The 25,807-nt window shown below is 35.8% G+C and overlaps 1 protein-coding gene and 1 gene segment (V, D, J or C); both read right to left on the bottom strand.

The window, feature by feature from the left end:
* The window catches only part of LOC140517968 (immunoglobulin alpha-2 heavy chain-like), a gene marked incomplete at its 5' end in the record, with an annotated part of 937,512 nt that overhangs the window by 62,641 nt on the left and 849,064 nt on the right, over window positions 1-25,807 (bottom strand). The window lies entirely within an intron of this gene.
* The window catches only part of LOC140529449 (immunoglobulin heavy constant epsilon-like), a 321,603-nt gene that overhangs the window by 4,548 nt on the left and 291,248 nt on the right, over window positions 1-25,807 (bottom strand).

Genomic DNA, 25,807 nt, shown 5'->3' with positions numbered 1-25,807 from the left:
AAGAACACTTCCCAGGCCAGATCAGCCCAGAAGAAAGCTTCTAGGGGATATCTCCAACTCATTTCCAGCTCAAAACATACCATTTTATCCCAATCCAGGAAAAGGTTTCAGGTCAACCCAAGAATAGCTCCTAATACCTAGGGACCACTAGATTAGCCAAGAGTACTACCCAGCCCAACTCGGGACCAAGATCCAATCCAGCTCAGGAATAGCTCAGAACCCAACCCAGGGACATGTTCATGCTAGCTCAAGCATAGGTCCTAGACCAGCTCAAGAACAGACTCAGCCTAGACTATCCCAACCTAGAATTTGAACATTTATAGGACCAGTTCAGAAGCAACTCAAAGATCAGTTCAGGAACAGCTTATGATAGATACAACTATGAGACTTGTTCTGAAGTAGCTCTTAGCCAGTCCCCAGCTTAGTCTAGTCTAGTCCAGGAATAGCTGCTGGACCAGTCCAATAAAGGTCTGCCCCTAGTCTCCAGTTCAGATATAGCTTCCAGACAGCACAGGAACTTCTCCCAACCTAGTTCTGGAAAAACCCAGCATAGAAACAGTTGCCTGCTCAGGAGACACCTGTAGTGCAACATAAGAACATCCTAGTTCATCATAGCACAGAAACAGCCCTCAGACTAGATCATGAACACTTCAAGTACAGCACATGAAGAATTCCCAGCCCAACTCAGCACTTCCAACTCAGAATGTTCCCTGGACTGTGTTAGCATCAGTGCCTAGTTCAGTTTGAACAGAAAACTCTTTGTTTCTCTACCCCTACCCCCTGTACCCAGAACCCATTTCAGAAGCATTGTCTAAATAAACCCAGCTCAGGAACAGTTTCTAGGCCAGCTGAGGAAGGGCACCTGGCCCATTCGAAGAATTGTTCTCAGACCAGCTCAGGGCAGGAACAGCTCTTGCTTACTTCAGAAATAGTTTTTAGACCTCACCCCAGCTTAGAACAACACACAGACTAATCCTGGAACAGTCCATAGGTTAGGTTGAGAGTGGATCTAGGCTTAGCTCCTGGTCTCAACAGCATTCACGGGGTTCCAACTAATTTCTGTCTCTATAAGAGGATTCTACCATACCCCATCTAATCAGACTTCTCAACCTGAATCTCTGATCTCAGCTTCTAGATGTTCTTCTTATCTCCCCTCCCCTACTCTGGGTCCATAGCTCTTAGAGTGATTGCTCTTCTCCTTTGAATAGTCATTTCTCTGCACTTTTACTCAAGACCCATAGCAGAAGGAAGTAGGGAACCTTGGACTTAATCTTGACCTCATCTTTCATCACCTGAAGACTTCCCCTTCCATAAAACAAGGGAAGAAAAGGAGAAAAGTGAATAGAGAAAGGAATGAACCCAGATACCCTAGCTCCCAGCACTGGTCCCCAAATATTGAATGTTTCTAGTCTTACCTCATCAGCTCTTCCTTTTGGAAAAAAGAGAATGATCCGACGTCTGTGAAACTGAGGTCAGCCTCAGGTGAAAGCCCTCCTGGGTCATTGTTCCCTACCTCTGGACCTGTCCGTGTAACAGAGGAGTAGGAGTTGGGGAGAGGCAGATCCTAGAACAATGGTAGTCACTAAATTCAGTCATAAATGTTATTTTTACTCCCAGGAAAGGGGCGGTGGGGGCTCTGCCTCAGTGCTCTCGGTGCTAAAAATGGGATGGAAAACCCCAGGGGCCATGGCCACACCAGGAAGTTCCCTTTCTTCTGTTCTTGTGGGAGACTGTGTGAAGATTGGGGGGTTGGGGATTTGAGTGAGGAACTGAAGGTGTTGAGAGTGGGGGAACAAAACAAGGGCCCAGACCTCTAGGTCATTATTATCTCCTTGTGTCTTTACTTATCTCACTACATCTGCTTTAGTATCTTTTTTACCATCTTCTTCATGTCTTTTCATCTCTGTGTTTTTTGCTGTTTCCAACTTCATGTCTATTCTATTTTCTATTTTTCTCTTTCTCTCTGTCTTGTTCCATCCATATCTTTCTCTATTTCAGTATCTCTCTTCTCTTTCTTTTTATCTTTACATCTTCGCCTTTTTCCATTTCTCTGTTACTCACCATCTTTCTGCTTTGCAAATCTACTTGTCTATTTACTTTTTCAATTTCTGCATCTATCTCCATCCATCTATCTGTCTGCATCTGTACCTTTTTCTATACCTCTGCATCTCCGTGTCTGTTACTCTGCTGTGGAGTCAGGAAGGTGATATAGTGAATTGAATACTAGACCTAGAATCAAGAAGACCTGAATTCAAATTCAGACTCAAACATTTACTAGTTATGTGACCCTAGGGTCTGCCACCATTTCTTTAACTGTAAAATAATAATAATAATAGGATCTATTGTGATTGTTGTAAAGATTAAATGAGACAATATTTCTAAAGTATTTAACATTGTGCCTGGCACATAATAGATGCTTAATGAAATGTTTCCTTCCTTCCTTTCTTCTTTTTCTCAGAATCAATAAGGATCAAGTATGAGACATTTCCTTTTCTCCTTGTTCTAGCTGTTCTTTCATGCTTTTCTGAAGCCTCTATTGTACCATCTCCAAAAAAATTCCAGGGGAAGAGTTTGAAGAAATATTTCAGTCTTCAGCTAGCAGAAGTTACCCTAATAAATGTATTAATAGGAAGAGTAGGAGGGATGGTCTGCTGCAACAAAGGCCAAAAAAAAAAAAAAAAAAGACTGCAGAGCACGTGGAAAAATTATTTCTTGTTCTTTACTAAATGACAAGAGGCAGTCCCAAATGCTGTTCTGGTCAGTTTTGTGAGCTCATGGTTGCAACAGAGTGAGAGTGAGAGAAAAGAGAGCGAGAGCAAAATCCATAAGGCCCATTAACCAGTTAGTCCTGCCTGAAGTTCCTAGTTAAATATATTTGGCAGGGGAAAGAGAAAAGTGCTCAATGCCTAAAGGAGAGGCTTCAAAGCAGATTAAGAAACAGGATGGAAAGCAGAGCAAGAAAGAACCTAGAAAACTTTGCTAAAAATCCTGAAGATTTGAACAAGGAAGTAAAGATGTCAGGGCACAAGTGGTGTGATATTGTGTCTGAGGATGCAATTTGGAGTTTTGGACAACAGTAATATTTCTATATTTTATATGAATGACATACTCCTAGTCAGGAGTATACCTAACAAGAATTATTATGAATGGATTTAACTGAAGTCTTACAAATTTCATGAAAAAGGCTGTAAAATAAAAAGGAAGAGGGAGAGAAAAAACTGTCTATGCAAACTAGATAACAAAGTGTGACTTTAATATTGGAAAGAATAGCTGTTGAAACATCTGGAAGTTGACAGGCCTCAGATGTCTTTCTATATTGAAATGTATAAAGTATGGCCAACAAGTGAAGGACCATCATATAGAGGACAGATTCATTGTGATGAATTCATAATTTTATAATGAATTCTGCTTCCTCTACTTGGCTTGAGAAAACAACTATATTCAAAGGTTCAGAGTTTCTAAAAAGTCAAATTTAGGCAAAATAGTTAAACATCCAAAAGTGGAAAAGGCTGCTCAAGGAAGTAGGGAGTCCTCTATTCCTCAAGTCTTTAAAAGTGATTGACCATCAAATTTTAGAAGAGATTCATTTTTTTAGATATGAGTTGAGGACATCACCTTTCAGGTCTGTTCCAACTCTGAAATTCTGTGATTCTGTGAGTTTTTGTATTTAAAAAAAAATGACTCCACAACCAACGAGAACAATTTTTCTTTGCCGTAAATGTTTCTGAGAAATAGTGACATACTAAATCTCTGAAGAAATAGAAGATTTTATAGGAAATTCCATCCCCAAATCCCTAAGTGGTCAAAGATATGAATCACTTAGTTCTTGCTGAAGACTAGAACTAATGGGAAACACAAATTATCAATAGCCCACTGAAAAGTTGCTCAAGCTCCCTAATCATAGAAAGGCAAAGTGTGTGTGTGTGTGTGTGTGTGTGTGTGTGTCCTTAGTTGCCGAAGAAGACCATGCCATCAGAGAAATAATGACATGACTTGCACTTGACTTTGTTTTGAGTGAGGGATGGCTGTGCCTCTCTTCTTCTCCAGAGCCATCTGAATCCAGTGATCAGATATTTATCAGGATGACTGGAGATGACTGAGGATGAGGCAACAGGGGTTAGGTGATTTTGCCCAAGGTGACACAGCTAGGTAGTGAGTGTCAAGTGAGGTGAGACTGGAACTCAGGTCTTCCTGACTCTTGCACTGGTGCTCTATCCATTGCACCACCTAGCCGCCCCTAGAAAGCCAATGTAAAATTACACTCATCTAACACCTTTAAGTCCAATATATTGGCAAAGCTAGATAAAATGATTAAATTAAAGGCCATAAATAAAGTCAAGTCAACAAGCATTCAGAGAATACCTACTGTGGTTGAGGGAATGTACTACTAGTCCTAGAAATACAAAGAACATAAAAACATAGTCCTTGCTTTCCAAGGGTCTCACAGTGTAATGGGGGAAGATGACATACAAACAAATATGTACATGCAAGATATGTACAATTGTAGATGGAGCTCAGAGGGAAGGTACTATCATATGGAGGATGGTGAGCAGGGAAGGATTTCTATAGAAGTTTAATATTTGAGGTGAAATTTGAAAGAAGTCAGAAAAACTGGAAAGTGCAGGTGTGGAAGGAGAACATTTTAGGCATGAGGGGCAGTGAATGCATGGAGTCCAGAGATGGAGTGTCTTCTGTGAGGAGCAACAAGGATGCCAGTGTCACTGAATCATATAGCAGGTGAAGGTGACTAAAGTATGCAGGAGACTAGAAAGATGGGTAGTTCTCAGATTATTAAGGGCTTTAGAAGACAGAATTTTATGTCTGATCCTTCAGATAATAAGAAAGACACTATAGTTTACTGGGAGTGTGGGTGTGAATAGACTGGTAAGAAAGATCTTCAACATAGGAAGATGGATTGTTGTGGAGAGACTTGAGGCAAGTAAACCAGCCATAAGGCTATTGCAATATTCCAGGTGTAAGTTGATAAGGGCCTGAATCAGGAGGATATCAGTGTCAAAGGAGAGAAGAGGGCATATATAAGAGGTGTAAAAAATATGGACAGATCTTGGCAGCAGATTGGAAATAGAGGGTGAGAGCTTGTGGGGAGTCAAGGATGACACCTAGGTTGTGAGCCCAGGTGAATGGTAGGATGGTAGTGGTGAAATTGGGAAGGGGGAAAGATTTGGGAGAAAATATGAGTGTTGGACAGGTAGAGCTTAAGATACAGTTCAAGATATTCGATTCAGTTAGAAATGAGAGCCTGGAAATCAGGAGAGACATTAGAGACAGATAAGTAGATCTGAGAATCATCTATATAGAAATGTTAGTTGATTCAATGAGAGCTGAAAAAGTCAAGTTGTAGCAGTGAGCACCCCAACATGCACAGGGGGCCTGCTATCACAGGTTCTTAGATCTGCATTCATAAAAGGAAAATGACTTTCAGAACAATCACTTTAACCCAGCCCATGTATCATTGCCTTAACCAAGTACATATATCATTCACCTAGTTCAAGGAGTCAGCACTCCGAATTTCCAAAAAAAAAACAATACAGAGAAATCAAAAGTTCAAGAGACATGGCTTCCCCTACCTGAATTTAACAGACAATTGCACCCCAAATGTCTGTCCATAGTTACCAAAGTAGGAAGCACGACATCTGGGTTCTCAAAGCTGGGGGGCCTCTTACTGCCTTCCCAAAGTCCTCATGTGGACAAACAAACACTTTCAGTCAGTAAACCCCAAAGCAATCAAGAGACATGACTTCCTCTGCCTAACCCTAATTCAACAGACAGATACAGCTGTCCATCCATTATTACCAGAGAGGGAAGCATGACATCTGGGTTCTCAAAGCTTGAGTGCTCCTTAATGGCTTCCCAGAGTCCTCATCTGGTACTCAAACCTTCTTACCAAAATCTAAGCCCCAGAGTTAAACCTCACCCTCAGAGTATTTATATGTTTTCTAGATCCAGAGAGCATCTGAACCCTTGAGAACCAGGGCCTCATTAACAAAAGCTATGGGTATTCCTACAAATCTTCCCTAATCAAACTCCCCTTAATGGGCAGGCCCATTCATGGGTGGGGAAGATCTTTAATCACATTAACAGTACAAATATGTATACTGTTTCTAGTTAAAGAAACTTTTGTTTCTGTCCTTTACTCCTAGTAAAGACTCTTGATTGATAAAGGCAACATTCAGTCAGGCACTTGATCATAGTAAAACAAAAGCAGGAAAAGATTCTAACTTTACCTGCCATTACACAAGTGAAATAGTAATAGAAGAAATGAGGGCTCAGAACACTTTGGTAGGGGACATCCATTGTCAGCAGTTAGGACTGGAATGAAAATGCTGAAAAGTGGTTAGATAGGCAGGAGGAGAAAAAGGAAAGAATAGATGATTGAAACGAACAAACCAACAACCAACCAAAGTAAACCTAATGAGAATAGATGATCAAAGAGAAAAAGTTGATTTGCATTGTCAAACATGAAGAAAGGGTAAGAAGGACAAGGGTTAAGAAAAGGCCCTTAGATTTGGCAACTAAGATCATTACTAATTTTGGAGAGAACAGTTTCATTTGAATGATAAGGTTGAAAGTCAGACTGCAGAGATTTAAAAAGAAACTAAAAAGGAACATAAGTGGATCCACCGATTCTAAATATTTTTTCCAAGTAGTTTAACTATGAAAAGGAAGGAAGATATGGCATGTTAGGTAGTAGAGATAGATCAAGTGAGAGTTTTTTGATGATGGAGAAACATGATTATGTTTGCAGGGAGTAGGGAATCAGTCCACTCTAGGGAATACTGAAGATAGAGAGATAGTTAAAGATAGAAGGTTAGTGAGACTATGGAGATAATAGAGGGGGCAAAATATGGAATAAGATTGGGTGGAATGGGCTCACTTGTTCCCATGGAATTGTTGACCTTGCTAAGAACAAGGGAGAGATGCCTTTTCAAATGAGACAAGAGTAAAAGGAGAATAATGACTGTGATATGAGATGAGGTAGAGAGGAGAAGTGGAAGTCCTCAGTAAGTGGCTTTTTTCATGTTGTAACTGACGTTTTATTTTTTTAAAATTAATTTGTTTTCAGTTTTCAACAATCACTTCTATAAGTCTTAAATTTTCTGTCCTTCCCTCTCCCATTCCTCCCCGAGATGACATGCAATCTTTTTTGTGTTCTACACATACATTCTTATTAAACATATTTTAACATTTGTCACGTTGCATAGAGGAATTGAAACAAATGGGAGAAACCATGAGAAAAAGTGGCTTTTTTTTTTTAAAAAAAGCAAACTGTGATACAATGTTCCAAACAGAGAAGGTTTGAGTGAGAGAAATCCATACCTCCATCTGTGTAGGGATGAAAACATTAATCATTACGTGCTGACTATGTGTCTGTGCTAAACCTTTTACTAGTATTATTTCCTTTAATGGTCACAACATTCCTGTGAGATAGATGCTGTTATTATCCCCATTTTACTATTGAGAAAACTGACTCAGGCAGAAGTCTAGTGACTTGTTTAGGGCCACACGGTATCTCTAGTTATGTTTGAACTCAGGTTTTACTGACTCCAGATCTAGCAGTTTATCCATCTAGTCATGTAACTGCTTACTATGCATGAAAAAGTTTGGAAAAACTGCTGTGGTTAGTTGGATAATGACTCCATTAAGCAGAATTACTTTACTACAAATGAGGAGTCACTTGAGATTATGCAGCATTAATTTGTAACATTAAACACAGTTTCATGATTTTGTTCAGCTTCACTGAAAAATGTGAATAGGAGAATAGACAAGAGATGATGCAAGCAATTCAAGTGTGAGGTTTAGCAGGGCAAGAATGGTGATAGGATAAGGGGGTAAGGGACTTGAAAGAAGAAGATAGAGTGGAGTTGACTAAGGGATAATGATGAGTACAGCCAGGGCAGAGAAATTGGACTGGAAAAGAACTGAAGGGTGGAGTGGTTTGGAGGTTATAGGGAAGATAAAGAACAAGGATAGGGGTTGCAAGGTTGAGGGAAACATGGAATGACAACAGGTTGTGAGCAGATAAAGGAATTTCAGAAAATGAAAGTGGAAAACTTGTGGGTTATGGCAAGGGCAAGGGTGTGACCATCTCTAACTTAGGTAGAATGGAAGAATACTGGTTATAGGAAACACATAGGTTGAGGAACTATGTTAGTTTGTTTGATGTAGTATGAATATGTCTATTGAAGTTCCCTAGTCTGAGGGCAGGAGTTGGGAAGAAAAGACTGTGGATCAGGATCTGAACTTTTTGAGGAAGAAAGGAGTATTCTGGAGATACATAGATATCAATGACTAGAGTCTTGATTGGGTGATAAATTTAGATTGAGTGAATTTAAAAGAAGTTAATGACTAATGATGGCAAAAGGATAGTCTCAGAACAGCAGTGGGGAGTAGGGAGCATTCTGACTCATACACCATAACCAGCAGATCAGGAGTATAAGTGAATCAGTGCTGGAAAGAGTGGTCAGGAAAACTGTTTAATCAGGTGACATCTAAGTTTGAGTTGAGTGCAAGAAGATGGAAGGAGTGATAAAACAAAAGATTTAATATGAAAGCAAGTTTGTTACCTCTGGAGTAGGTATTCTAGAGAGCACAGTAGCTTTTGATGGTGATATTATGCATGAGTTTGGGTTGAGTGAGATGGAAATAAAAGAGAGGATAGTTGCAATGTGGGGGGACGTTTTGGTGTGCAGATTTTTTTTTCCTAAATAGGTGCTATAATTCTGGAAAGCAACATGGCAGCTCACATTCAAAGCTGAACAACAGCTCATGTCCTTTGACTTACAAAAATACGCATAGAAGCTTAATTTGTAATAATAGAGCATTGGAAACAATTCATGCAAACTGTTACTGGAGAAGGTTCAACATGACATGAAAACAGTAGACTGTGTGCTATGATAAAATAAATCATGAATTATGGAAAAAGAAATATAGGAAGACTTATTAGGTGATATAGCATAAAAAAGAATCAAAACAAAAATATACACACTAATTGCTATAGATAACATTACAGTCACAGAAGTTTGAAAAAAATACAGAAATAAAAAGTGAGAAAGGTATTTTTCATATTAAATTTGTTAACAATATAAAATTTTAAACAATGTGATATTTTAAGATGTTGATTATTTGAATGTTTATTTTGTTGATATTATCTAGCTTTTTGTAAAAAATTCTTACCTTGTCTCAGTTGAACTAAGGGATTTGTGGATATAGAATCAATAAGATTTGGCAACTGATTGAATAGAGGGAAGGAGGAAAAGAGAAGAATGGAGTAAGGAATGACTAAAGATAAATGATAAAGTTTAGAAGAGGATGCAATTTTGAAAAAAATATTCATTCTACTTATTTCATAATATTTTCCTTTTCAGAATAATGGATCCTTTTCTTTTCTTTCTTTACATATGATGGTCTCAACCAAGTGGTAAACTCAAGTGTCTCTTCTACGCAAATAACCACTGCTCTGACCTCTCTTCTGTGCATTAGACCAAAATTTCAAACTGTCTTTTGGATATTTTTTTCTGAATGTCCTACTGGAATCTCAAATACATCATGGGGTTGTAGACTCTGTAGAGTTCAAGCAATTTTTAGTGATTATTGAGTCCAAGTGCAATAGTCTTCTATACCATTGTTTGGCAATTGGCTATCCAGCATCTACTTGCATACTTGCAGTTTAGGGTGAACTCAATACCTTCCAAGGCATTCTATTCCACTTTCAGAATACTCTTTTATGGTTGGGAAGTTCTTTCATTTAATGATACACTTTTACTCTTGAATTCTTTGACTTCCTATTCTATTAGTGTATATGACTTTCCAAATTCAAATCCCAAACTTTCCTTACCACCCATATTTTCTGCTCCACCTAATATCCTATTGAATGGAATATAAAGTGGCAAACAATTGCATTTTGGAAGTACTTTTATTCTCTGATCAACAATTACTCCTCACAATAGCTCTTCTAAAGTTCTTTACTTCTTAAGTCCCCTCTCCATTTCTATTCAGAAGACCAGAAACCATCTTCAGTCAGCTCCCTCTTCCTTCATTTTTGTACATCAAAACTTATTTACATGCCCTCCATTCTTCTCTGCTTTCCCATAGTCACTGAGAAAGACATAGCACTTTATCTTGCTGAAGCCAGTCTACTTTGGCCCTTCATTTTTTCCATATCCCTTCCGATATCCATACTGTTTCTTCTAGTATTTTACCTAGTTTATAATTCCCCCTATTTCTTTGTCTCAACTTCAAGTTTTATTAATCCTTTTCCTTACAAATATGCCTATCTTTAAAAATTTTTCACTAGAACCCATCATCCTGTCATATAACAACACTCATTTTATGAAAACTGTGTGGGTCTTTTAAGGAAATTTGAGCCAATTTGTGCATACAATTATTAGGGAAGGTTCAGCAAGGCATGAAAACATAATGGGATGTTTTTGTGCTGTGATAACATAAAAAATGAAGAGTCATGGAAGGAGAGAAATATAAAATGACTTAAACGCTATAGTGTGAAATAAAAACAGAATCAAAACAAAAATGTCCACACTAAGAACAACTATGTAAAATTTTATGCAAACTGAGTGGGTCCTAAAATCGCCTAAGACATTTGCCTTCCTTAATCTCTTAGTTAAAAAATAACTAGCCAATGGAGATTTGATGTCACAAGTTTTAGCAGAATTTTGGCTGCCCTGTGGGAATTTCTTTCCAATCTTATATTGCTAATTGTGGCACCCACTGAGGTGAAGTGATGTTTTATCTGAGTTAGTATCCTTTTTTTAAAAAAAAAAAACCCAGAAATTATATCCCTTTAATCTTATTATCAACACAGTTGTTTTTTGAAAATTGAATTTCAGAGTCTACTTATGTCTCATATTTTAATCTGAACCTAAAGCCTGGGACTAGGCTCAGAATATGTGGAATCTTTGACAATAGTTATTTACAGTGACTTTGTGACTAATTGTATTGTTGAAATGGGAATAGAAAAAGTAGAAGACCCCACATGAACCTGTGACTGTAGTGGTTTAACACACAGGAGCAACGAAATTCTTATTTTCAGAGCAACCAGAATATGATGTCCTTTATATCCTAAGCTGCTTGCTAGGGACGAAAACCTAAGTCTGTGGTGAATTCTTCTCAGTCCACTAAAAGTGATAACATCTTTTAGTGAAAGCAGAGATCCCAAGCTTGAAGCTCCCTGAGCAGTGGAGGGGGGGAAGCTTATAAGTTTATCAGCAAAACAGTTCCCTTAAGTTTGCAATCTATTCAGATCTGTTCCCTGAGCACTGAGAAAATTTCCCCTCTCAAGTCATAAATATCAGTAAAGTTAAGGCAGACAGACCTCAGAGGAGTTTCCACTTTTCATGATGTAGGTGGCAGTAAAGGGCAAAAGAAAACAAAATCTTTCCCTCATTTCAGTCTGCTCTTTCAAAAAGCAAAATTTTCCTCCAATCAAATCAGCTCCCAGCAGCAACTCCAATGTCTGTCTTCCTCTGCTCAGCTGATATTTTTGAAGCGTCTCCTCTTTTTTCCTGTCCCTTCTTCTTCATTTTGCTTCAAGATGCTCTGCTTCTCTTTTCATCGAGTTTTTGTCTGTCTCTGGCTGCTGATTCCATTTACTGCTTGAAGTTTTTTCTTTTGTGTGTATGTTCTTGCGTGCGCGCGTGCGTGTGTATGAAGTGATTCATCTGTATCTTAATGAGAAAGAAAAAATCACATTTCTGTCAACTCTGCTTGCTACAAATGGACAATATTCAATTTTCCAATAGTTATCAGAAAGTTCTGCCTATCAGAATCTCTCAGTTAACACTCTCAAATCCCCCACAAAGGTTATATGTAAATGAGTGTTTAAGCCAAAATAAAACACTGGCCATCTTTGCCTTAAGTTAGTTCTTTTTCATCTCAGAGGCTGCTTTCCTTCAGGTCTTCTCAGAACTATGTTTCTTCTGATTCCTTTTTTCTCCCTGACAAACAAATCATCCATCTGAATATTTTACAACAAATACCCTTTTCACCTGTCTTTTGAAGAAAATAAAAATTTCCAAAGAAGAAAATAATACCTCACATATCAATATTTTCTTTTCAGCAAATCCCTGCATGTGTAAACTCATTTCTAGGATTGATGGATAGATATCACATTATTTTGTTAACATTTTTGGTATAATTCTAAATTGTTTCCCAAAATGGTTGGAGCAAAAGTCAATGTCACCAGCAATGTCTGTTTTCTTTCATCTTGGCCAATATTTAATATTTTCATCTTTTACTAAATTTAGGAGTGTGAAGCAGAAGCTTAAATTTACATTTCCCATATTACTACCAATTTTGGTCACTTTATTAAAAGTTAACATTTATTTTAAAACAGTTGATACTTCATGAATGGAAGTAATAGGATATGGCTGTATGAGAGGTAAGAAATGGGAGGACGTAAGAGATTTTGTGGAGGTATAATCAATAAGACTTGGCAACTGATTGGATATAAGGAATGAGGAAGAGGAACGAATGGAGTAAGGAATGACTAAAGATGAATGGTAAAGTTTAAAAGTGGAAATAATATTTGAAAAGTATTCATTCTACTTATTTTATAATATTCTCTTTGTCAAGGCTTATCATGACCCAAACCCAGGTGTTTGTAATTACAGACTTCCATTCTCTTCTAACTTTTTAATAATGGAGCTTCATATTCAGCTAATTTGTCCATGCAGAATTGATTGGGAGTGATACACACATACACACATGTTTTATGTATATATACATATTTACATACAGTGTGTTTATATATGTGTATATTTTATATACAAATATATATATATATATATATATATATATATATATATATATATATATATATATATATTTGTGTATGTGTGTCTATTACAGAGCACTGTAGATAGAGCACAACAGATAGAGCACTGGACTTGGAGTCAGGAAGACTCATCTTCCTGAGTTCAAATCTGGCTTCAGACACTTACTGGACAAACCACTTAACCTTGTTTGCATCAATTTTCCCATCTCTAACGTGAGCTGAAGAAGGACATGGCAAACCACTTTCTTTACCAAGAAAACCCCAAATGGGATCACAAATAGTAGGACACAATTGAAGTGACTGAACAACAACAACACAACAGCAATATATAGTTTACATGTGTGTATGTATGTGAGTGTGTATTGTAAAGGAATGGTCTGAGCTTATTTTTCATCAGGGTACTATCAAGTTATTTTAACAATCTTGTAGAATAAGAGTACTTTGTGTTCTTGAGTTTCTTTGAATTTGAGTTCAGATTGAGGCACTTCCCCCCCACCCCCAAATCTTCCTTACATAATCTAACAGTTATCTGCTTTGCTATTTTTAAAAATTCAATACTAGATAGTTTTGACAATTAATGTTTATGATCTAAAATGAGATCCTGAAATTCCCTGATTTCATCATTTCCACTTTTTAAATTTTGTCCTTTGATTTCCTCTTATTTACCATATATAGCATTCCTATTATTTCCTTTGATATTCTTGACATCTGTTCAACATGACAAACATGTTAATTTGAATTCAGTCTTTATTTTTAGGAAATATTTCCTTGGCAATTTGATTTATATAGCACTATGTCTGTAGAGGAATTTAAAGAGTATTATTATTTCCCTCATAATTTTATGGCCAAACCATGAACATTGAATATATTTTCAGCTATTTAGATTTTTCTTTATTTCTGTGAGATTGATTTACTTTATATAAATATTTATATGTGTCATATCAGTAAATTGTCAGATATTTAATTCCATTTTATATAACAAGAATATTGTGGCTACTTTAAAGTGAATTTTACTTTTTGGATTAAGTGGAATTTCTTTTTCATCTGGTTCTAATTATTAATACAAAAACACTGATGATTTTTCCGGATTTAATTTTGCCCCTCTGTATTGTTTTCTATGTGATCTCATTTTTGTTGTTGATTCTCTAGACTTTACAAAGTAAGCAGTCATATTATTGACAAATATAAATAAATTTTGCCCTTCCTTTGCTTATACTTATGCTATTAATTTCTTTTTTCTTGTTGAAACAGCTAATAATCCTATCACCATGTTAAATAATAATGAATGTGATTATCCTTGATTCATCCTGATCTTAATGAGAATATTTCAGTATATTTAGTTTTTTTAAAAAAATGATGTTGGAACTTCAGGGAGATATGACCAACATGATAGAGAACTAGACATTTTCTCTGATCCTCATGACTTCTCAAACATCTCTAAATAGACATTTGTGCCAAAAGATAAAGTGATTTTGGATGTCTTTATGGTCTAGATAGACATCAGGAAATCAGTCAGTCAGTCTTAGCATTCAGTTCCTACTATGTGCCAGGCACTGTGCTAAATCCTGAGAATATAAAAAGAGACAAAGAACTACGTCTTCCCTCAAGGAGTTCACAATCTAATGAGGGAGATGACAAGAAAACATATATGTACAAATTAAGTATAACAAGAAAACAGGAAATTATTAAATAATGAAGGGCACTAGAATCAAGAGAGGATAGAGAAAGGCTTTCTTCTAAGAATGGAATTTTAATTGGGACTTGAAGGAAACCAAGCAAGCAAGTAGGCAAGGATGACGAGGCAGAGCATACAAGATGTTTGATGCTAAGTGATGGAGTATCTTCTTTATGGAACAGAGAGTAGGCCAGTGTCAGTGAACTAAAGAATATATGACAGGCAATAAGATGTAAGAAGATGGAAAAGTAAGAGGGAACTAGATTATGAAGGGCTTTGTATATCAAACATGATTTCATATTTTATCCTGGATAATGGTACAAAAAGAAAGTAATGGAATTTATTAAGTTGAATAGATGGGGTGGGGTAAGACAAAGAATGCAAAAAAAAGAGTCAAAAATGACTTCATGAACTACTGTACAACTAAATCTCGCTCAGTTCTCCTTTCCTCACTAGCTCACATGCTAGCAGTTCAAAGATTGTGCCAGCTAAACTGATCCTTTTGCTTGCAAGAAAATACAACTCCACACCCCAGTCTACCCCAGCTCCAGCCCCTGCCCAATTCCATGGATATTCAAGTTTTAAGCAGCAGAAATTTTCTCAGGTCTTAATAGTCAGAGTTGTGGCAACATTCTCTGCTGTAAAAGATCTCTTTGGGAGAGTGGAAGAACATAGAGAAAGGTGCATGATTAGTGTTAGGGCTTGAAGTAGAATTCAGTCCAATACAATGAACTTCATTCCCTCTGTGCAGAGCCTTGGTAGCTTGGTGGCAACAGAAATTACCCCAGATTTCAACAGTACTAATGTGACAAAACTTTGTGCTGCTTGGCCAGAGAATTTAGGCAGGTTTAGGGGTGGGGCATGAGGAATAAGACTATGTGGCACTCCACTAAGTCTGAACCTAGCATATAGCTGGGACCAGTTCTGTTCCCCCCAAAGTCAATAAGAGCAGACAACTTTCTTTTTGTTGAACTGTGATTTACTTAGTTCAGATTGAGATGTTTTGAGATCCAGCCCCCAGGGAAGCTATCACCAGAAAGGAGTCAGAAAGTAAGAGGGGAAAATAAGGGGAAAAAAGATTGAAAGTACCAAATCTCAAGAGGAAGATAACTCCAAGACCTTGAACATAAGCAAATAAAGTGACAGAGAAAAATCATTAGCAGCTGGAGGAAATACACCTTCTCCCTCCATCTAGTAAACAAACAATACAAATAAATACCACAAAATAAAGGAAAATGAATGAACACAATGAGACAGAGGACCCTGTGAATTTGAGAACTTAGTACCACAACTTGCTAATCCTGAGTGGTTTTGAATTGTGAATTATGAGAGCAGAATTTATGGCCTGCAAAGCAGAAATAATTAGCAAAATAGAGAAATGGGAATCTTTTATGTTAAGTCTCAGCAAAGAAATAATCAGGACAATTTATTGGAAATGCAAATACACCAATGTGAAGGACAATCTGAGAGGAGAGAAGCAAAAAGCAATAACACTAAAAGAAAACATACTTTCTATTCAAGCAAAACATATTGATCTCAAATATTGTGCAAAGACAACCTAAGAATTATGGGTTACAGAAGCATATCACAAGTAAAAAACAAAACTGAACAGAACAATGCAACAAATATAAGAAAACAGCTCAGATTTCTGAATGTAAACAAAATGCCAATTAAAAGAATCAATAGATTGTTTCCAGAAAAAAACTCATGACTGAAAACTCCAAGATACATAGTGTTTAAATTTAATAATTCCAGAGAAGTAACAAATACTGCAAGTGAGAGGGTGAGAAACCTTCTATAACAAAAGAAAAGAAAGTCTGATACAAGACTATTCTGCGCCCACAAAAAAATGCTAGAAAAGATCCAATAATGTGTTGTGAATATCAGTCAAGTTCAAGATGCAGCCCAATGTGACCTACCATGCAAATTAGAGCTGAAGGAAAAATGAAAGAGATGTAAATTCAATAGTAAAGAGATGTTCAAAAAATTCTTAAAAAATTATTTGCTTTTTGAGAATAGCATTAAGGGGAAGCTGTATGTCAGTCGTAGGTTACATAAAAAGGGACATCATGGGGAAATCCTGCAAAGGTATAGTGTCTTGTCTGTAGTCTGAAGGTATTGACATTTTTCTAAGAGTGAGGCACAATGGAAATGGTGTAAGGAATAAGGAGAGGGGCAAACTTTACAAGGCAATGGCAAAAACTGCTTAGAGGGGAGAATCTGCAAGTCTCAAAGTTTTGATTCTATGAGGAAAGCAGAATATAGGGATTAGATGAATATAGGGATAATAAATTACAAAATAAGGATCTAGACTAGATGCAAATGGAGGATGAATAGTGAAGGAAGAACGATCTCTGGAAGGGGTTGCAAAAAATCAAATTTTAAAAATGAGCAGAATTAGTTGAAGAGGAGGAGGTAATACTTTCAAAGTGTGTGGGAAAGAGTAGGCATTATATAAACGTTTAATTCTCTTCCTCACCTCACCTTTCTTCACATGATATGTAGCATCTACCTAAAATTAAGAGCTAGCATTATTGGTAGTTCAGGTAAACTGTAGGCGTTTCCAATGAGAACAAAGTAAATTAATGGAGTCCCCTATCACCATTACTATTCAGTGTAGTGCTAGAAATGTTAGCAATAGAAACGACAAGAAACAAAAATTAAAAGAATAAGGCAAAGGGGAAAAATCATCACTTTTTGCTGATGATATGGTAGTTTACATAGAGAATGTGAGTGTCAGCTGAAATGCTAACTGAAATAATTAACAGCTTCCGCAAACTTGCAGGATTAACTCAGAAATCATCCGCATTTCTCTATATTCCTAACAAAATTTAGCCAGAAGGACGAGAAATAACATTTGAAATGACTACAGAAAGTATAAAATAATTGGAATTCTACCTGCCAAGACTGGAAGTATATGAACACAATTAGAAAACACTGTTAATACAAATAAAGACACATTTAAATAACTGGTAAGCATCACCAAGCCAATAATTTAAAAATGACAGTGCTACTTAAATTAATTTTCTTGTTCAGCTCTACATGAATTAAATTACCAAAGTGTTACAGAGCTAGAAAAAGAATAACAAAATTTGGAGGAAGAAAAAAGTCAAGATTCTCAAGGGACATGAAAAGTGGGAGGGAAGGAGACCTATAAGTACCAGATCTTAAGTTATACTACAGAGCTGTAACTAAAATTATTTGGTATTAAATAAGAAATAGAGAGATTGATGAGTTGAAAAGATTAGGTACACAACATGCAAACGTAATTGAGTAAAATGACCCAATGTTTGATAAACCCAAAGGTCCTAGCTTTCAGTACAAGAACTCACTATTTGACAAAAAGTTATTGAAGAAGTTGTAATCTATTATTGCAGAAGCTAGTCATAGACCAACATTTCATTTTGTACATGAAGAATAAGGACAAAATGGATCCACGAGTTAGACAGAAAGGATGATATTTAAGCAAATTAGTGGATTAAGATAGAAATTACCTTCTCAGATCTGTGAGTATGTGAAGATTTCATGACCAAACAAGAACCAGAGAGATTCAGAGAAGGTACAACAATTTAAATTATATACATTTAATTTTTTGCCAAATAAAACTAATGCAATTAACAGAGAATGAAGGAAATGAAAAACAATATTTTTGACAGTTTCTCTGATGAGTTGAATTTCTAAGGTACATGGGGAACTGATACAATTTGATGAGAATAAATAGACAATTTTCAGGGAAAGAAATTCAAGCTGTCAATAAACATATGGAAAAAAAGTGTTCTATATCACTAATAAGAAAAACACAAAATAAAACTATGCAATTCGACCTCATAGCCATCAGATGGGCAAAGTTGACAAAAAAGAAAATTGGGTCTGTGTGAAAACAAGCAGATTATTGTACTGTTGGTAGAGGTGTAAACCTGTCCAGGTATCCTGAAAAGCAATTTGAAACGATGCTCAAAAGGCTATTAAACTTTGACCCAGAAATACTGGGTTAAAGAATGATGAAAAGGACGCATTTACAGAGAAATATTTCGAGAAGCAATTTTATGGTGGCAGTGAATTGGAAGTAGAGAACATTCCCATCTTTTGGAAACTAGCTAAACAAATTATGGAATATGAATGTGATTGAATATTCTTTTGTTGTAAGAAATGTTGAAGGTGATGGTTTCAGAAACCTGGAAAGACTTACATGAACATTTAAAGTGAGGTGGGTAGAAACAGAAGAACTAGTTGTATAATATCAACAACATTGTAAAGACTGACAACTTTGAAAAGCAAGAATTCTGTTCACTACATTGACCAACCATGACTCTAAAGGACTTATGATGAAAAGTGCTAGACAGCTCCTGATAGAGAGGTAATAGAATGAAAATGTAGACTGAGATTTTTTTTGAATATGGCCCATGGTCAAATGCGTATTGCTTGACTTACATGTTTGTAATAGGAGTTTTGTTTTTCTTGCTTTCTCAATGGGGGAGTGAGAGGTGGGAAGGAGAGAAGGTGGATCTTTTGTCTGAAAAAAAAGTCAGTTTAAAAATATGTTAAAATTACACAACTACAGAAAATAGTTACCTACGGAGACACATGAAAGAATTATATAAATACAATGAAAAATCACTGTTTATACTTATATGAACCTAAATAACTGGAAGAATATAATTGCTCATGAAGAGAAGGAATGAATATAAAAAAGGAAATGCAGTACTACCTAAATTAATTTACTTGTTACACCAAACTGCAAAAGTAGAAAAATATAATTCATATTTCCTGTGATTTTTTCTATTCCTTATTTACTCATGAACTTTTCTGCTATCTTTAAATTTGAGAGATAATTTTTCTATATATAAAGGATGTGTTGTGTGTTAGGATGTATTGCCTATATAGATAATGTGTCTTTATATGGATCTATCTAGATGAGGCTCAACGTTATAACAACTCATTATTTGATAAAAACTGCTGCAAACTTTGCAAGGCTGTGTGGAGGAAACTAAATTTCGATCTACAACCTCAGACTTATACCAAGATAAATTCAAAATGAATCCATGACCTAGATATAATAGTTCAAATTTCATAAACAAATGACAGAAACATGTGTAACCCAAGCCCCCAGGGCATTTAAATGGGACTCCCCTCACTGACAGAAATTGATAATAGGCATACCTCATTTCATTGTGCTTTCATTTATTGTGCTTCACAGACATTGCATTTTTTTCAATTGAAGGTTTGTATTAACTATGTATTGAGCAAATCTATTGGCACTATTTTTCAACAGCTGGAGCTCACATCATGTCTCTGTAACATTTTCATATTTCTCTTAATATTTAAAATTTATTATTATTATTATAGTATCTGTTATGGTGATCAATGACCTTTGATGTTACTACTGAAATTGTTTTGGGCCATTGCATCCATACAAGATGATGAACTTAATTGATAAATATTATGAGTGTTCTCATTGCTCCACTGGCTAACTGTTCCATACCTTTCTTCCTCTCCTTGGGCCTCTTTATTCCCTGAGGCACAACAATATTGAAAGTAGTCCAATTGATAACCATACAATAGCCTCTAATGTTCCAGTGAAGGGAAGAGTCAGTCAATGTGGCAAGCTTCACTGTTGTATTACTTTAAGAAATTGTCACAGCCACCCCAACCTTCAGCTAGCACCACCCTGATCAGTCAGCAGCCATGAACATCGAGGCAAGAACCTCCACTAGCAAAAATATAACAACTTGCTGAAGGTTCAGATGATGTTTAGCATTTCACAGAAATAAAATATTTTTTAATTAAGGTATGTACTTTTTTTTAGACACAATACTATTACACACCTAATAAACTGCAGTATAGTGTAAACAGAACTTTTATATGCACTGGGAAACCAAAAACTTTTTGTATCTTGCTTTATTGTGACATTTGCTTATTGTGATGGTGTGGAACTGAACCTGCAATATCTCCGAAGGATGACTGACTTACAGTTCCTGTGTCTACTTTATAAGGGGATTGTTGGTGAGAACGAGAGAGAAGTAAGCTTTTGGTTTTCTGGCTTCCAAGTTTATGGGAGAAATCATGCCATTCCAAATTCTTTTCAAGTCCCTGAAGGGAGAGAAAATCTCAGAGAAGTTGACATGTGAAGGATTTAGTACTTTTCTCCAACTGACTGCATTAGAGATCTCAGGGAATTTTCCCTGGGGTGACAACTGAGATCCTGTCTCTTGGTTGAACTGAGTTATCTCACTCATATGGGAGAATTCATTCTCTTTCATGTCTTGGCTGCTATATATTCTCATATGTACACTTCCTTTGAGTTCTGTTTGCTGTTTGGATAAATGGGTTCATTTGCTATTTGTGTTGACGACGAAGCAGTGGATAATCCTGCTGTACTCTACTGTGGTCATACTACAGATAGTGTTATGTTCAATTCTGGATGCTGCATTTCAGGAAGAATATGCTAAGTTGGTTAGCTTAAGTTGATTGGAAGGTAACGAAGAGATGGAAATGGCTTGAATTCATTTGTTGTTGTGAATTCATAACATATGACAATGATTTGAAAGCACGGAATGATGTTTTGCCTGGGGAAGAGAGGATTTAGGAGCCACATGAAAGAGTCCTCAATTTTATGTTGTATCTTTTCCCTTCTCTTGCACCTTTCCCCCAAGAAGAATACAAACTCTTCAAAGGCAGGGACTATTTTTTGTAAGTTTGTTTTGCTTTTGTGGCCTTAGCACCTATCACAGAGTAGGAGGGGTGATGCAGTGGCTAGAGGGCTGGGCCTGGAGTCAGGAAGACCCACTTTCCTGAGTTCAAATCTGGCCTCACACCCTTACTAGCTGTGTGACTTTGTGCAAACTACTGTTTGCATCTGTTTCTTTATCTGATCTGGAAAAGGAAATGGCAAATCCTTCCAGGATCTTTGCCAAGAAAACTCCAAATGGGGTCATGAAGTGTTGGACAGAACTGAAACAACTGAACAATAATTGAATTGGGCTGTCACATGGAAAATCATAGGATTATAGTTTTAGAAGTAGAAGAAATCATAGACATCACTAACAATGAGTCCCTAATTTTGCATATGAGGAAACTGAGGCACAGAATTTTCAGAACCTAGTCTTTCATTGAGTTTTTGTGTCTCCTTTTCCATTTGACCATCTCTACTTCTTTAAGGAGTCCTTTTCTTCAGTGAATTTGTGTACCTTTTTTTTTTTTTTTGCCATTTGGTCAATTTTATTTTTATGGAGTTATTTTATCATGCCTCTTTTTATCAAGCTGTTAATTCTCTTTTATTATTGTCTTGCATCACTCTAAATTTCTCATCTTTTTTGTACCACTTACCTCTTTTTTAGCAATTTTTGATGAAGAATTTTTGAAATTTTGAAGAAGCAGAACTCTTCTAGCAATTCCAGGTGGATTTGGGTTCAATTAGTATTTGTCTTTGAGATTTTATTAATGGTTTCTTTCTCTTTGCTGTTTTCTTCTGTTTATATCTTAGTCTTCCCTAGCATCATAGTAGCTTTCTATGGTCGTAGTATTTTTTTATGATTTGCTCATTTTTCCAGTCAATTTCTTGAATGAACTTTATGTTAAATTTGGGCTCTGCTCACCTGGGAGTGAAGAAGCATGATTCTAATTTTCAGGCACTTTTTGTGCTGCTGTTTTTGCAGCTGGTTTTGGGGGTCTGAAAGTTTTTGATGCTTCCAAGTTGGTGTGATACTGGGAGAGGTGTGTTCACTGCTTTCCTGTTCTATGTTCTGATCTTTACCCAGAAGCCTGCAGCCACATGTAATAGTGCTTTCTTTGCCTTTAAATAGTGACCAGGGCCCCTGCTTTCTTGTGACTGACCACCAGAACTCCTCTATGCCCAGGAACTATATGGGAATTAGGGTTTCCAATCAGTGCCAGTTGTATCCAGTGCCAGCAAAGGGTCCCCTGTAATCTCTTTCTGACCAGTTGTCATATCTTCCTAAATTCTTTGGATTAAGAGCTCCTGAAGCTGCTGTTGCCACCACAGTGTATGGGTTCTAGACAGACCACCTTGGTGTCACAAACTTCTCTTGCTGAATTCCTATGTTTTCTTTGGTCAGAAAAATGTCTCACCCTGATCTTTTGTTGGCTCTGCCACTCCAAAATTTAGGGCAAATTTGTTTGGAGGGGGAATATTGAGAGCATTTAGCTGGTTTGCTTTGAATCCACCATCTTTGGCACCTCCCCCCTCTGCATTATGTCTTTGAAACTTTTATTGGTTTTGTGCATTGTCTTTTAGCTCCCACATAGTTTTATAATGTTTCCTCATTGTGTATTTTAATTTGTATTTGATTCCATTGTGGTCTGACAATATGACAGACATAACCTCTACGTTTTTGAATCTTTGAAAAATTTCTCTGTGACTGAGTGTGTAAAAAATTCTTATAACCATTAAGTGAACACTTGAAAAGAGTACATATCCCTCACTTGTCTCATGTAGTTCCTGCCACACACATGCTGATTCCAACTTTTAATGTATTTCAGATCTTTGATTTATTTGTTATTAATTTTCTTATTTGATTTATCATTGTTTGATGATGGAGTATCAAAGTGTCTTACCGTTATAATTGTATCTCCTTTTTGTCTTATTTTTTTGGGGGGGGAGGAGAGGGGTTGGATGTGTGGTTTCATGAAGTAGCAAGTTCTTGGGAGGAAACCCTCTCTACCAACAGATCAGAAGATATCCTGCAGTGTATAATCTTGCTTTTGGTACTATGAGGTGGATTGACACAATCAGTATGTATCATAGGAGAGTTTTAGACCCAAGTTTTTCTGATTCTCTATTATTGTTAACCTACCTTTTATAAATTTCATGGTGTAACTTTTACATTATTACATATTTGCTATTCTTCTTGACTTTCACCAGTATGTAATGCCCTTCTCTCTCTTTCAGTGTTTTCTAGTCTGAATTAAACTTAATAAGATAGTATTAATGCCACTCCTATTTAAAAAATTTGTATTTGCCCTTATGTTTGTCTAACCTCTTAATATTAATCTAGATTTTTTTGCACTAAAATTGTTTATTGCAAATAGTAAGGATCATAGCACCTTAGGATCGTTGACATAGAACCAGAAAATACCTGAGAAGCAATCTAGTTCAATAGATGAGGAAATGGAGGCTCAAGGAAGTTAAGTAACTTAGCAAAGGCATAAGTGAGATTTGAATTTAAGTCTTATGATGCTTAATCCAGTGATCTTTCCACTGCACCATGATGAATTTTTTTCTTGAGCTATTCTACAGCTCTTTTTCTTTTAATAGGAAAATTCAGACATTGTTTATTATGAGCAAAATGTGGGTACGTTTTCTAATATTTTCTTTAATTATTTTCGGATTTCCCTAGATGAAAGGCTATCTATTTTAGAACAGGTGGGAATATGAAAGACCATTGAATCCAATTCCCCTATTTGAAATGTGAGGAAACTGAGATACAAACAGTTAACTTACCTGGGAACACACGAATGGCAAGTGTTAGAATTTGAGGTCAGCCCTTCTTTACTCCAGTTCTAGTGCCATTGTAACTCTCTATCTCAACTTTTGAACCTAGTTATTAAAGCAAGTTATGTTTCTATTTTTATATCAATAATGTTTAGGTATCTGTGGTTTAACCTTCCTTTAATTATAAATAAGAGTTTTGTCTTTTGGTTACCAGTTCTTTCCCCTTTCTGTTCTTTTTCTTTTTTTTTGTAATTAGTTTTCATCTGAATAAAATGCCCTTTTGATGGTAAATAAGGATGTATTTTTGTGTTACTTTTTATATTAATTGAGGTACACATTCTAACCCAAATTCTAATATGATGATTTTAGTTACATTTAGAAAAATGTTATAAACTTCATTTTTATATATGAGAGGTGGTATGGTGGAGTGGATTGAGAGCCAGCCTTGGAATCATCATGATCTGAGTACTCTCACTTAAACATATTAGGTATGTGACTTTGCAAAATCTAATTTCTAGTTTGATTTCTACTTAATCCGATAAAATTAATGCTACTCCTAGCTTTTTAAAGTTGCATTTGCTTTTATACATTTTAGTACAATATTATATTAACTTACATGCCTTATATTAATTTATCTTTTTTTTTTTTTGCCATTAAATGTGTTTATTGTAAGCAGAAAGGATCATCGTATCATTGGATCATTGACATAGAACCAAAAGATATCTAAGGGCAATGTGGTACAATCCTCTTACTTTACAGATGAATTAACAAATTAATGTCCAACTCATCTCTTAATGACCTAAGGTAACTCTCTAGGACTATAAGCCATAGAAAAGGTGCTTATTTGAATTGGTAGACAGAATTTCTTCATCTGGGAGTTCCTTATACCAATGAAGTCATGATTCTATTCCCTAACTGTATTCCCATCTTTTCATTTATAAAATATATACTTATATATGTACAAAATATTAATTATAATGACTAAGAAGTAAAATATGTTATGACTTTTGTTAATAACTTATTCAGTCAGGTTGAAAAATTCTTCTTTTACTGCTGTAGTTATCTCATTACTTGTATATTTTTACTTATAAATTCTTTATTGTTTTTGAAGTTGTCTTCTGTATTCAAACAATACGGTCATATCTGTATGGTCATGTCAGTGATTTGGGACCCATTCATTAAAAAAATACTATAATATATTTTCGTTGTGCTTCAGTGATCTTCTTCTGTAATTTTGCGAATTAAGATGTTACTTGAGTAATTAAAAAAGATGTAACTTCCTTTTTCTATATTAAATGTTGAATAATTATTGTAAATTTATTTTTGTAGCTTTCCAATTATGTCTTCATTAAGAGTAATGTGAATTTATATATACTAGATGTTATCTTTTCTATTCAGTCAAGTTTTATTTCCAAATATGATCTATAGCCTTCTTTCTTTTTCAGTGCTTGCTGAAATACCAGTAAAGTTGATATTTGTACTCCTCTCTTTGTTTTTCCAAATTTATTATATTATCCAGACCTCCCATTAGATTCTTCTTACCATTCTTTTACATCTATCTTGGGCCCGTTCTTCAATTTTATTTTTGCCATTCATTGATTTTTGTTTGAGTTTTAGTTCCTTAAATGTCACTTTGCAATTTCCATCATTACTCTTCCGTTCACTAACAACAACGAAACCTAAGTGATTTTTGAAAAAAGTCTTTTACTCTCTTGTCAAATCTTCACTTTTTATTTATTCTACCCATTAATTATTTATATCTGAATATATAATATCTTAATACATGCTTTAAGTCCTTGTCAATTTCTTATTGTGTTATGTGGACATAAATGTAACATAAAAAATCTATTTATATTTTTCACCTATGTCT

This window comes from Notamacropus eugenii, chromosome 1, assembly GCF_028372415.1.
Source record: "Notamacropus eugenii isolate mMacEug1 chromosome 1, mMacEug1.pri_v2, whole genome shotgun sequence".
Taxonomy (NCBI): Eukaryota; Metazoa; Chordata; class Mammalia; order Diprotodontia; family Macropodidae; genus Notamacropus; species Notamacropus eugenii.
The sequence above is the reverse complement of the archived record's forward strand: the minus strand, read 5'-3'. Positions and strand labels throughout refer to the sequence as shown.